This window comes from Delphinapterus leucas, chromosome 3 (genome assembly GCF_059928025.1).
Source record: "Delphinapterus leucas isolate spDelLeu-1000000601 "Yukka" chromosome 3, BTC_Dleu_Yukka2, whole genome shotgun sequence".
Classification (NCBI taxonomy): domain Eukaryota; kingdom Metazoa; phylum Chordata; class Mammalia; order Artiodactyla; family Monodontidae; genus Delphinapterus; species Delphinapterus leucas.
The window spans coordinates 94,377,715-94,390,882 of record NC_143131.1 but is presented as its reverse complement, the minus strand read 5'-3'; positions in this window follow the sequence as shown (position 1 = coordinate 94,390,882).

Here is a 13,168-nt window from a genome sequence, read left to right as displayed (position 1 = left end):
GTTGTGGCTGTAGAAGGTGAGGCAGAGGGATGTATCCAGATTAAGAATAACCCCTTGCTCCTGGCACATGCATCCGAATGAACTGGGGTGCCATTTGCTGAGTTAGTAAATCAAAAATGAGGAACACCTGGAGGGGGTTGTGGAGTGGGGGAAGGGGGCATCCAAATAGCGAACTTGGTAGTTTTAGACATGGTGATTTGTTTCCTTGGAGACATCCAGTGAAAATAGGCAGTGTGGACCTTAAGCCTTTCATATGGCCTCTGATCACACTTGGAAGTTTACCAAAGAAAAAAAGAAAGAAAGAAAAAGGCACCCAAACAATATTCTTTTCATGTACCTATCTTACTCCTTTCTCCATTTTCCAAGGAAATTAATGAAGCCAGATGTATGATTCTTACTAGGACAGCCTCATTCTCAAGCCATGACTCTATCTGAAGAGCACTACAACCTATAATCTCTGATAAACAAAGATTCCTGATCCCTGGACATTAAATAATAATTATAATAAAATATTTAATGCAAAACAACTTGAGGAAGCTCTTTAAAAAGCATTGTATACATTCTGAACTCTTATTACTGGGTGCCTACAATTGTACTGAACATTGGGTAACTTATTGAGAATGATTCCTTACTAAAGGAGAGGGATTATGTAGAAGAATATGACTTTGTACAGCAACAATTTTTCAGAGACAATATAAGTATCGCTTTTCCTTAAAAGGCTGCAGATGTATTCTGCATGAATTTAATACTTAAGCACTAATCATTAACAATAATTCAGGAGTTCCCATAATATCATTATTCTAATAAAGCAAGATAACTTCCATAGCATCAGTGATCAGTGTTTAAATGAACAAGACTTATTTTATCATCACAAATGGTGGGAGGTAATCAATCTAATATGCCAGTATGTTAGCCAAGGTCCAATCACCCTTGAAACTTTTCTTTTGTTCTAATTGCGTGTCCCTTATAGACGCATGTGTTTCTGACTTGCTGCTTCTGATTCTCCTTTCATGATACATTAAACTCCCTTAGCAACAATTATTAATTTATTAATTATCACCAAGTAAGAATTTGTTAAAAATGCCCGGAGGATATGTACTGTAGGTTCACAGCTGTAGATCCAGCAGAGCTTATGAACTCATTTTCAGTGAATTAGGAGACTTCTATATGCTCAGAGGCCATTATTTGAACCAAAAATAAAATTTCTAATTATTTCCATCTATAAAATGTCCAGCAGAATGCTATGCTATGCTAATTTTAAGAATATAGAGTAATGTAACAGGTGTCATGGGTGGGCTACCACCTAGGAGAGACAAAATCCTTCAGTGAAGGAAGCTTTCTTTTTGGCATTATCATATTTCATTACTTATGAGCTCTAACCACTGAATTAGCAACAATAGTATATTACTAGGATGCCCTCTCTGTCCCAGACTCTGAACCAGTTGTTTTCTGTGAAATGCTGTTTAATCCTTACAACAAGCTTATGAGGTATATATTATCTGCATTTTACAAAGGCAAAACCTGAACACATTGGGAAACTTGCCCCAGGTCACACAGATAAGTAAAGGCAGAGCCATAAATTAATACCTTGCCTTTGGACTACAGAATCTCTATAGGAAACGATGGTAAGGAACAACTGGTAACCTGTGTACACCAGAAATCCTAGAAGCAGAAAAAGAAAACACCCAATAACAAAGATTTTCAATATGATTTTCACCTCCAGTCAACTCTTGATCATCTCAGGATACAGAAAACAGAAATTACCTAAACGATGGGAATTATAGGAAAAGCTTCAAATTTGCTTCACCAGTTCCTTTTCTTACTTAGTGTAAAAACGTGTTTAGGTTGCAGAGAACTAATGCCACAAAGATCTAACATTAATTATAGGGAAACAATAATCAAACAGAATTAAACTATGTGTATTAGAAAATGACTTCAGAAATTTTTCATTTTTCCTCTTTCTCCATGTCCAGACCAGGAATCAGACATTTCCTCAAGATATAATAGCACTGACTAGTACCACATTTTCACCATTAATTTATTTCTTGATCATTTTATTGTCAAATCTACTTGCTTTAGAATATCTCTGCCACAACCTCCATTTTCCCTTTTTGGAATTTTGGGTTTTTATTTTTTATTTTTCTGCCTTTCCATAGAAACCTAGGCTTAATATAAAACTTAATATAAAACTCATTAACTCTCTATTGTATAAACATTGTTTCTGTAAGGTAATCTCTTAGGATCCTGGTCATTCTGAAAATTATCCTAGTCTGGGAGCAGATCTTAAACAATAAAGACTGTGTAGGTACATGGTCCCTTTTAACATCATCTCCCTTGTTTTTGGGAATAGAAACATGCTGCAGTCAAGGTCCTCCCTACTTCTCCTTGATCCACCCATAGGATTAATCCTTACTGCATCAAGTTAAAGGTTACTAGTGGGGCTCTTTTTAATCCACTAATTTACATTTTGAAATCTGCCAATTTCCCAATATCAGAGGATATAGGAGTCAGCTCTGAGCATCCTTTTTCAATTTAGTTCAAATGATGTTATATCTAGAAGATATTCCTTCATCTGTGATGTGGAATTTAGCTGTTACCTAGTTTCCTCTATATTTTTTCCTCTACATTTGATTCTTTTTGTTCATTTTGTGGCTTCAGGGAGAGGAATAAGGCAAACCTACTTTTATTTTACTATCCTTCCAGAAACTTATCTAATTCGAATATTTAAATACCTTATCCAATATTCATCAAAATATTGATTAAATAATGCATATTTAAATTGATAGAGGTATATTCTATGGAATTAAAAAAAAAATTCAAACATCTAAAGCCTCTTCTGATATTCATTGTTAAGAGTACTTACCCAAGCTTTGTTCAAAATGTGAACCTTTGACACAGATATGAGAAATCACATCACTCACTCCCTTACTAACCACTGGTTAATAGGAGTCTTGGTCTTCTCTACATTACACTAGGACCCTATAAGAACACGGAGATAACAGGGGGGTAACTACTTAACCTGTACATAGTATGCATATCGACTGGCATGGTGAGTAGGTAGGTAAATTTGTTTGAACTATGAGCAGGAACCACAAATGATGGTTTGCACATGATTTAGGAAGAAATAACTTAAAGAGCAGCAGCAATACTTTTTTTTTTTTTTTTTTTTTTGTGGTATGCGGGCCTCTCACTGTTGTGGCCTCTCCCACTGCGGAGCACAGGCTCCGGATGCGCAGGCTCAGCGGCAATGGCTCACGGGCCCAGCCGCTCCGCGGCATGTGGGATCTTCCCGGACCAGGGCAGGAGCCCGTGTCCCCTGCATCGGCAGGTGGACTCTCAACCACTGCGCCACCAGGGAAGCCCAACAATACTTTTTAAGAGTATGAATTCCATGGTTAGGCACTACTTATTAACAGTGCCTGGACCACAATATGAACTAGCCCCAAGACCACTTGGCCTGGGTCACCAGACTACCCCATAACTCTTGTCACAATGGACTACTCATTCCTTTATATGTTGCACAAAAGTGCCTTTCCCCACAAAAGTCTCTCTACCTGAACATTTCTGATTCTGCCTGCCAGTTTTACCCATTGCAATGTCCAATGTAAATGCTTTCTCTTCCATGAAGCCTTTATCATTGTTTTCTCCAGTCAAAATTAACCTTTCCCTACTTTGCATTTCTATTTTTCCATCTGCCCTTTGTCCTCATTCATTAATTATTATTCAGCATCTACTATATGCCAAGCACTATTCTAAGGATTATGGATATAGTACTTTAAAGGGTACAATTATTGATCTATTAGCTCATATTCAAGTGGATGATACAAAGTAACAAACAAAAATAATTGAATTTCAAGTACAGTTTGGTGTTATAAAGAAAAATTAAACTAGTTAAAGAGTTAGGTGAGTAGAATGACTGTATGGAAAGGCTTGGGGAAGAACCCTCTGACTAAGTGACATTTGAGCAGAGACCCACGTAGTGAGGGAGTGATCATGGTAAAATGAGGGAAGAGCCTCCCAAGCAAAGAGAACAGGTGCAAAGGCCCCACGGCAGGAATTAAATGCTTAGCATACTTAAGGAACAGCAGGAAGGCTAGCGTGGCCTAGAATGTTGGGGAGGGGGACAGTGGAAGGAGATGAAGTTTAGAAAGATAGAGGCCAGGTCAAGTACAGCCTTGTCGGCAATAATAAGTACTTTAGTAACAAGGACTGCATCTCCAACTGCACCAGACATCTCATCATCCTTTTCTTTGGTGAACTCTCACCCTCCCCCATAGGGTTCTGTTAAATCTCCGTCACAACACCTTGCCAGTTCCCCTGCTGCAAAGTACATGATCCAGGTCAGGTCCAGCACTATCCCCTCCCATCCAGTCCCCAGAGAGTAGATGGTCATGTGACTCAAGCAAGGTCAAAGTTTTAACAACTGCATTGCTACCTTGTGCCAGGGGCTATCTGCGTTCCATTTACCACCAGTCATGAGAGTCCTTTTTGTCAACCAAATGGTGCATAATCCAGATCCAACATCTTCTGCCAGCATCTACATTTTTGGATCACTCCTGGCACCAAATGTCACAGGTTGGACCCAACTCTGAGAAGGATTATGGCATGCAGGAGTGTTCTTGTGATAAATACCTGAAGAGGGGAAGCAAAGAAGCAGAGTTGGGCAGAGGGAGAAGATGAGCCACCATGCAATCTCAGTGGAGGTCTCAGCCCTCTCTACAGAAAGTCTTGAAGCTGGAATGACCCTTCAGAGTTGTCTCAAGTTGGGACAAGAGGCCTAAACATTTATACCCCAAACGTCAATCAGTCACTGGAGATGGGCCACCCTGGAAAGCAGGCATGGCTTGGGCAAGGCAGTTCTCTTCAACTGAGGCAGTACCCACAAGGGGCTGACATCTGAGGGCTTTCTGCCAGCAGCCCAGGCAGAAAGGGGACCTGTTTCCTTCCTAAACAGGTATCTGGGTAACATACCAGAGTGCCTACATAGAAACTATGACTAGCAGTAAATAATGGATTTTTATGATAGTATTTTAAAACACACATACAAATACATACACAGTAAAAAATGTCAATGTTCAACTATTATGTTAATGCCTAAAAAGTTTCAGCTATAAAGCCCTCAGTTCAACCTAGAGGGTTGTGATGAGGATAATACATAATGAGAAACTGAAGTGCCTCATTTTGTCAGGGAGGGGAAACTTTACCCTTACCCCTCTTGGTTCTTTTGGCTGGTCTAATAATTAAACTGACATAAGGCAGATTAACAGGAGGAAGGAAAAAAAAAACAAATTTAATTTTATATTTAGGGTGGTCCCATAGATATATGATCCATAAAAGTGACAAAAGCAGGCAGCTTTTACACCTTTTAGACAAAGAAACAGTAAATTCATGAAGAAATGACAGGACAAAGGGATTTGGGCTTGGAGTAGTAAATTAGTAAAGAAGTAACAAGGTTTGTTTATACAGCCTTCTTGGCCCTGAATTCCCTGTCTCTAGTGATCAGGATGTCTCTCTCCCTCCTGGTACAGTGATGGTACCTTTCACAAGGGAGATTTATTTCCTGCTTTCAGGGGGACAAATGGAAATCAAAGTGTCCTTCTTGCACCAGCTGTGTCTTAAATAACTTTAATTCAAAATGATTAATATGCCAAAGGGCATATTTTGAGGCAGCATGGCCTAAGCCTCATCAATGCCATACCAGTAAATGTTTTCAAATTAAATCTAATAAAACTTGACCATTAATGCTCCAATTTGAAAATTCACATATAAATCCATCATCACAGATGTTAAGAAGGAATCTCATACTACAGAAATTCAATAAAGTTTCATTGAACAGGTCAGGGTTTTGACTGAAAACAGATGGAAATATTGAAGAGATTTTTATGAAGTGCCTATTTACAAAGGACTCAGGGTTAAGGAAAAACAACAAGGGGGAATGAAGTACCCAATGACTGGCAAGAGCAGGAGGCTACTACCACCCCTAGACCAGATGGAGCAAAGGAAGGAACAAGAAGTCGCTGGAAACCAGAAAGTCCCAGCTGTAGGATAGAGCTATCTGACAGGAGCTGTGGCTTTTAGCAGAAGATCAAGGACACAGAGAACCTGCCCAATGACCTAGCAGACGGATGTAGGGAAATAAATTCTCAGCTCTCTATCTTCTCACCTTCCCATTTCTCACTGTTGCCTTCCATTGGCCAAGCCCAACAAGAAGTCAGAGGACATAAAAGCCAGTATCCTGGGCACAAAGGAGAGTGATCTGTAGAGTCAAGGTCTATCCATCATAGCAACCTTCACAATTGCTCACTATAATTTAAGACACAACATTGAGTTTTAGATATAGTTAGGTATGTTTATCAGTGCAAATGAAAAGATTATTCTTTTAAAGGACACTTTATTGACTCAATATTAGCTTCAGTGGAAAGAGGTGTGAACAGTGAGCACTTTAGTTCCTGTCTTGGCTGGAGTGTGGCTGAGGATATTACCAAAGTCAGAAAGGACTGGAGGAAAAAGAGAACAAGGAAGTAGAGGGGAAAATAGCACATCTTTTGGAGATTTAGGCACTTCAAGAATTTGGGGGGAAAAAGGGGAATTCCCTGGCTGTCCAGTGGTTAGGACTTGGTGCTTTCACTGCCCTGAGCCCAGGTTCCATCCCTGGCCAGGGAATTATTTAGATCCTGCAAGCCACGCAGTCTTGGCAAAAAAAAAAAAAAAAAAAAAAAGAATTTTGGGGAAAGGAATATGGAAGGGTTATACTCTAGAGAGGTGGGTCCTGAGCACATGCCACGGCTCTTCTTCATGCCTTTGTTTAATGGTTTGTACACAAGGGATGCTGCAGAGAATCTGTATAGCCACTTTGCCCAAGTGGTCTCCCCATTTGACTTGGGTTTTCTCTCTCTTCATGTCTGAGGACTCCAAACACCAGTATTTATAATATGTTCCTTATGTGTCATCAATCCTCCGTATCCACACATTTATAGTGTTACCTTTGGCTGTGGAGAGAACATAAAGCACATAACTATAAGGTACGTGAAGGGGGTAGGGAAGGTTAGTTACAAGGAAGGCTCTGGGCAAGCTCCCTCCCTAACCAAAGCCTCTCAGCATTACTAGGACCCCTTCTGCCTCAAGGGAGAAGGACCGGCTTTTAAGTCATGATTGTAACTGAAATATAGACATGTCTCAGAGCCAAAGAATCCAAGTCCACAACCAGTATCACCCTGGTCCCTCAGCAGCCAGAGGCATATCCTTAAAGTATGTTACGACTGAAGAAGAGCCCCAGCTCCAAGTGTTCCTCCCCATCAGGGCATCCTTTTGACTTTTCCAAAGTCCTGTTTTCCGTCAAAGCTCTCCCTTAACCTTTGGGCATTAGGTTCTTCAACTGTTAAAAAAAAAATCATGCACTTTGTGATTTCTTAAATTCCTTCCAACCCTAAAATGTTCTTGAGAACGTGCCATTTAAATCACTGCACTTTTTCATTCTCGTCTATAAAGCTTACGATTGAAGTTTGAAAGCACCATGCAATACCACCATCTAGTGGAAAAAAGGAAATAATACTAGGGATAATTAATACAAACAAAATGAAATTTCACAAGGAGGAAGTAATTATGTAGAACATTCCAGGCAGTTTTTATTTTTAATTATTTGTTTTTGGTTGAATTGGGTCTTTGTTGCTGTGCGCGGGCTTTAGTTGCAGAGAGCGGGGGCTACTCTTCAATGCAGCTGGGCGGGCTTCTCATTGCCGTGGCTTCTCTTGTTGTGGAGCACAGGCTCTAGAGCGCAGGCTCAGTAGTTGTGGCACACGGGCTTAGTTGCTCCGCGGCATGTGGGATCTTCCTGGACCAAGGGCTCTAACCCGTGTCCCCTGCATGGGTAGGCGGATTCTTAACCACTGTGCTACCAGGGAAGCGCCTGTATTTCTTAACTTTTTATACATTGTGGGCCTCTTGGAGATTCCCCCCAAAATGATAAAGTCATATATACCTAAATTCTGCATACAATTTCAGGGAACATATGGCCCTGTCGAGGCCTCTCCAATCATGCATGGGCCACAGGTTAAGAACCTCCACTGTTTACATTATTTCAACCATTGGGAAAATAAAAAATGATACTATAATCATCAGGAATCAGTAGATGCTATAACAGATCTATGTCTCCCTTAAAAAAAAAAAAATCTAACCATAATTCAAACCTCCTTGTTCTTGGGAGGGATACTTCATTGTATTTGGGTGGTTGGGAGGCAGGGTCCCACTGTCCATGGCAGAAGAGGCTAGATGCTTCTGCTTCCTACTCTTTGACAGGAAGGTTACCCACTTGGCCAGTCATTCGCTCCCACCAATTTTGATTCTTGAGAGGGTGGGGAAAAGATACAGGGGAGACTGGGAAAGTCATTGAAGAAAGAAGTGGGAATCTAGCATTGTCAGTGTCCAGTGGCAGCAAAGCCAGTGGTAAGATCCTGGACTGACTTTTCCTTGGCTCTAACTCCATCTACACACTCCCCTGCCCATTTCCATATATTTAATCCTATCAGTTCTCTAAACTGTTTTGACATCCTTCAAATAAATTCCTTTACGGCTTAAGTCAGAATGTGTTGCTTACAATTAAGTTACACCAAACTTTTTGATTGATACACACACCAAATTCTTAGGGGTGACCCAAAAGTTAACTTTCATTCAATACAACATATTTTATCATTTACTTACCAGCACTTCTACTTAAAACAAAAGACTGAAAACTAAAATTTCCAGAAGCCACATCTCTAAAGATGATCAAGTATTGACAGCGCATTACAGCAGTATAAGTCAGTCTTATATGCACACTTCTCTTAACTGATGACCCTATGTTTTGCTGTTTATACAATAAGTCATTTCTTATTTTGTTATTTTCCCCTCTGTTTCACACCAGGATTTGTTTAGTACAATCTCAAATACACTTTGGAACAAGATAAAGGATTCTATATATTTACACACTCACATAAGTGTTTCGGATGGTTAACTAGGATGAATTAAGGGTAAATGAAACATGTTCTGAGAAAAATTAATTGTAACTATAGAATCATTTTTTAAGAAACTGCCACACGAAAGGGAAAGAACCACCAACAGGTTTGTGTGTGTTTTTCAAACCCAAACAGAATAGGACTAATTTTTAAAAAGATTATTTCCCTGATTTAAAAATAAAATTTTTTGTTCACTAAACTTATTGTGATAATCACTTCAAGATGTATGTAAGTCAAATCATTATGCTGTACGCCTTAAACTTATACAGTGCTATATATCGATTACATCTCAATAAAACTAGAACAAAAAATAAATAAAAGAAATTAAAAAAAAAGTATCCAGGTATAGCTAAGACCATTTCCATACCCAAATCATTCTGTTTAAGGAACTATATCCTCCACTTGTAGCTAAGTATACCTTGAAATACATAGTAGAATTGTTCATACCCTCTCATCTAGTAATATTACTCCTGGGTATCTGTCCTAATGAAATTATTTAAAATAAGAAAATATTTGCAATAATACTATTCACAATAGGGAAAAATAAATAATTTTATTCTAAAAAAATGAAATGTATTCAATATTATATAGCCATTACTATGAATGAATCAGAAGTCTGCAATACCATGGGGGAAAATCATCATATAATTTTAAGTGAAAATAAAATATTATACTGTACTATAAAAAAGACTAGGTAAAATTCATATTCAATAATGACTTTTTCTCATTGCTATTTTCATTATTGCTAAGTAATTTCTTAGCAAATATTTATTAAATGCTTACTAAACACTGGGCAAGAAACTCGGCATATAAAATTGAAAGATTCCTCACCTCCAAGGAATGTCTGTGGACAGAGAAGAAGGCAGACATGAAAACAGTGAATCATAAAGCAATTAAAGTATCTGATAATAACTATAATTAAAATATGCAAAACAGTGAGGAAAAATTATGTCAATACCTAGGACTGGAATGTGGTAAGTGTATGTTTAAAATTTTAAGAAAATGCCAAACTATTTTCTAAAATGGTTGTATCATTTTACATTGGACTGAGAAATCCAATTTCTCCCTGTCCTTGCCAACATTTGCATGGCCAGTCTTTATCATTTTAGCTATTCTACTAGATACATAATTGTATCTCATTGCGGTTTTAACTTCCTAATGACTAATGGTATTGTGCATCTTTTTCATGTGCTTATTTGGCTTCTCTGTATCTTCTTTGGTGAACTACCTGTTGAAATGGCCCAATTTTTAAATTGGGTTGTTTTTCCTATTATAGATTTTGGAGAATTTAAGTGTTCTGGATACCAGTCCTTTATTAAATGTATGTCTTCCAAATGTTTTCTCACGGTCTACAGCTTGTGTTTTCATTCTCTTAATAGTGTCTTTTAAAGAAGAGAAGTTTTAAATTTTGATGAAGCCAAATTAATCCTTTTGTTCTTTTAGAGATAGTGGATCTAAAAATTCTGGAAAACCAAGAAAGATTTTCTCCTGTTTTCTTCTACAAGTTCTATAGTTTTAGCTCTTATATTTTAATCTTATGATCCATTAGGAGTTAATTTTTATATATTATGTGAAGTATGGATCTAAGTTCATTATTTTGTATATGGATACCCAATTGTTCCATCACATTTATTGAAAGGGGTATACTTTCTCCACAATATTGCCTTTGTGCCCTTGATTTATTTATTTATTTTAACATCTTTATTGGAGTATAATTGCTTCACAATGGTGTGTTAATTTCTGCTTTATAACAAAGTGATTCAACTATACATATACATACATCTCCATATCTCTTCCATCTTGCGCCCTATCCCACCTCTCTAGGTGGTCACAAAGTACTGAGCTGATCTCCCTGTGCTATGAAGCTGCTTCCCACTACCTCTCTATTTTACATTTGGTAGTATATATAAGTCCATGCCACTCTCTCACTTCGTCCCAGCTTACCTTTCTCCCTCCTGGCGTCCTCAAGTCCATTCTCTACATCTGTGTATTTATTCCTGTCCTGCCCCTAGGTTCTTCAGAAACGTATTATTTTTTTTGTTTTACATTCCATATATATGTGTCAGCATACAGTATTTGTTTTTCTCTTTCTGACTTACTTCACTCTGTATGACGGACTCTAGGTCCATCCACCTCATTACAAATAACTCAATTTCGTTTCTTTTTATGTCTCAGTAATATTCCATGGTGTATATGTGCCACATCTTCTTTATCCGTTCATCTGTCGATGGACACTTAGGTTGCTTCCATGTTCTGGCTATTGTAAATAGAGCTGCAATGAACATTGTGGTACATGATTCTTTCTGAATTATGGTTTTTTCAGGGTATATGCCCAGTAGTGGGATTGCTGGGTTGTATGGTAGTTCTATTTTTAGTTTTTAAGGAACCTCCATACTGTTCTCCATAGTGGTTGTATCAATTTACATTCCCACCAACAGTGCAAGAGAGTTCCCTTTTCTCCACACCCTCTCCAGCATTTATTGTTTGTAGATTTTTTGATGATGGCTATTCTGACTGGTGTGAGGTGGTATCTCATTGTAGTATGGATTTGCATTTCTCTAATGATTAGTGATGTTGAGCATTCTTTCATGTGTTTGTTGGCAATCTGTATATCTTCTTTGGAGAAATGTCTGTTTAGATCATCTGCCCATTTTTGGATTGGGTTGTTTGGTTTTTTGATATTGAGCTGCATGAGGTGCCTGTAAATTTTGGAGATTAATCCTTTGTCAGTTGCTTCATTTGCAAATATTTTCTCCCATTCTAAGGGTTGTCTTTTTGTCTTGTTTATGGTTTCCTTTGCTGTGCAAAAGCCCTTAACTTTCATTAGGTCCCATTTGTTTATTTTTTTAATTTCCATTTCTCTAGGAGGTGGGTCAAAAAGGATCTTGCTGCGATTTATGTCAGAGAATGTTCTGCCTATGTTTTCCTCTAAGAGTTTTATAGTGTCTGGCCTTACGTTTAGGTCTTTAATCCATTTTGAGTTTATTTTTCTGTATGGTGTTAGGGAATGTTCTAAGTTCATTCTTTGACATGCAGCTGTCCAGTTTTCCCAGCACCACTTATTGGAGAGGCTGTCTTTTCTTCATTGTATAATCTTGCCTCCTTTATCAAAAATAAGGTGACCATATGTGCATGGGTTTAATTCTGGGCTTTGTATCCTGTTTTATTGCTCTATATTTCTGTTTTTGTGCCAGTACCATACTGTCTTCATTACTGTAGCTTTGTAGTACAGTCTGAAGTCAGGGAGCCGGATTCCTCCAGCTCTGTTTTTCTTTCTCAAGACTGCTTTGGCTATTCAGGGTCTTTTGTGTTTCCATACAAATTGTGAAATTTTTTGTTCTCGTTCTGTGAAAAATGCCAGTGGTAGTTTGATAGGGATTGCATTGAATCTGTAGATTGCTTTGTGTAGTATAGTCAATTTCACAATGTTGATTCCTCCAGTCCAAGGACATGGTATATTGTCATTTGTTTGTATCATCTTTAATTTCTTTCATCAGTGTCTTATAGTTTTCTGCATACAGGTATTTTGTCTCCTTAGGTAGGTTTATTCCTAGGTATTTTATTCTTTTTGTTGCAATGGTAGATCAGAGTGTTTCCTTAATTTATGTTTCAGAGTTTTCATCATTAGTGTATAGAAATACAACAGATTTCTGTGCGTTAATTTTGTATCTTGCTACTATACCAAATTCATTGATTAGTTCTAGTAATTTTCTGGTAGAGTCTTTAGGATTCTCTATGTATAGTATCATGTCATCTGCAAACAGTGACAGCTTTACTTCTTCTTTTCCAATTTGGATTCCTTTTATTTATTTTTCTTTTGTGATTGCTGTGGCTAAAACTTCCAAAACTATGTTGAATAATAGTGGTGAGAGTGGACAACCTTGTTTTGTTCCTGATCTTAGAAGAAATGGTTTCAGTTTTTCACCCTTGAGAACAAGGTTAGCTGTAGGTTTGTCATATATGGCCTTTATTATATTGATGTAAGTTCCCTGTATGCCTACTTTCTGGATGGTTTTTATCATAAATGGGTGTTGAATTTTGTCGAAAGCTTTTCCTGCATCTATTGAGATGATCATATGGTTTTTCTCCTTTAATTTGTTACTATGGTGTATCACATTGATTGATTTGCATATATTGAGGAATCCTTGCATTCCTGGGATAAACCCCACTTGATCATG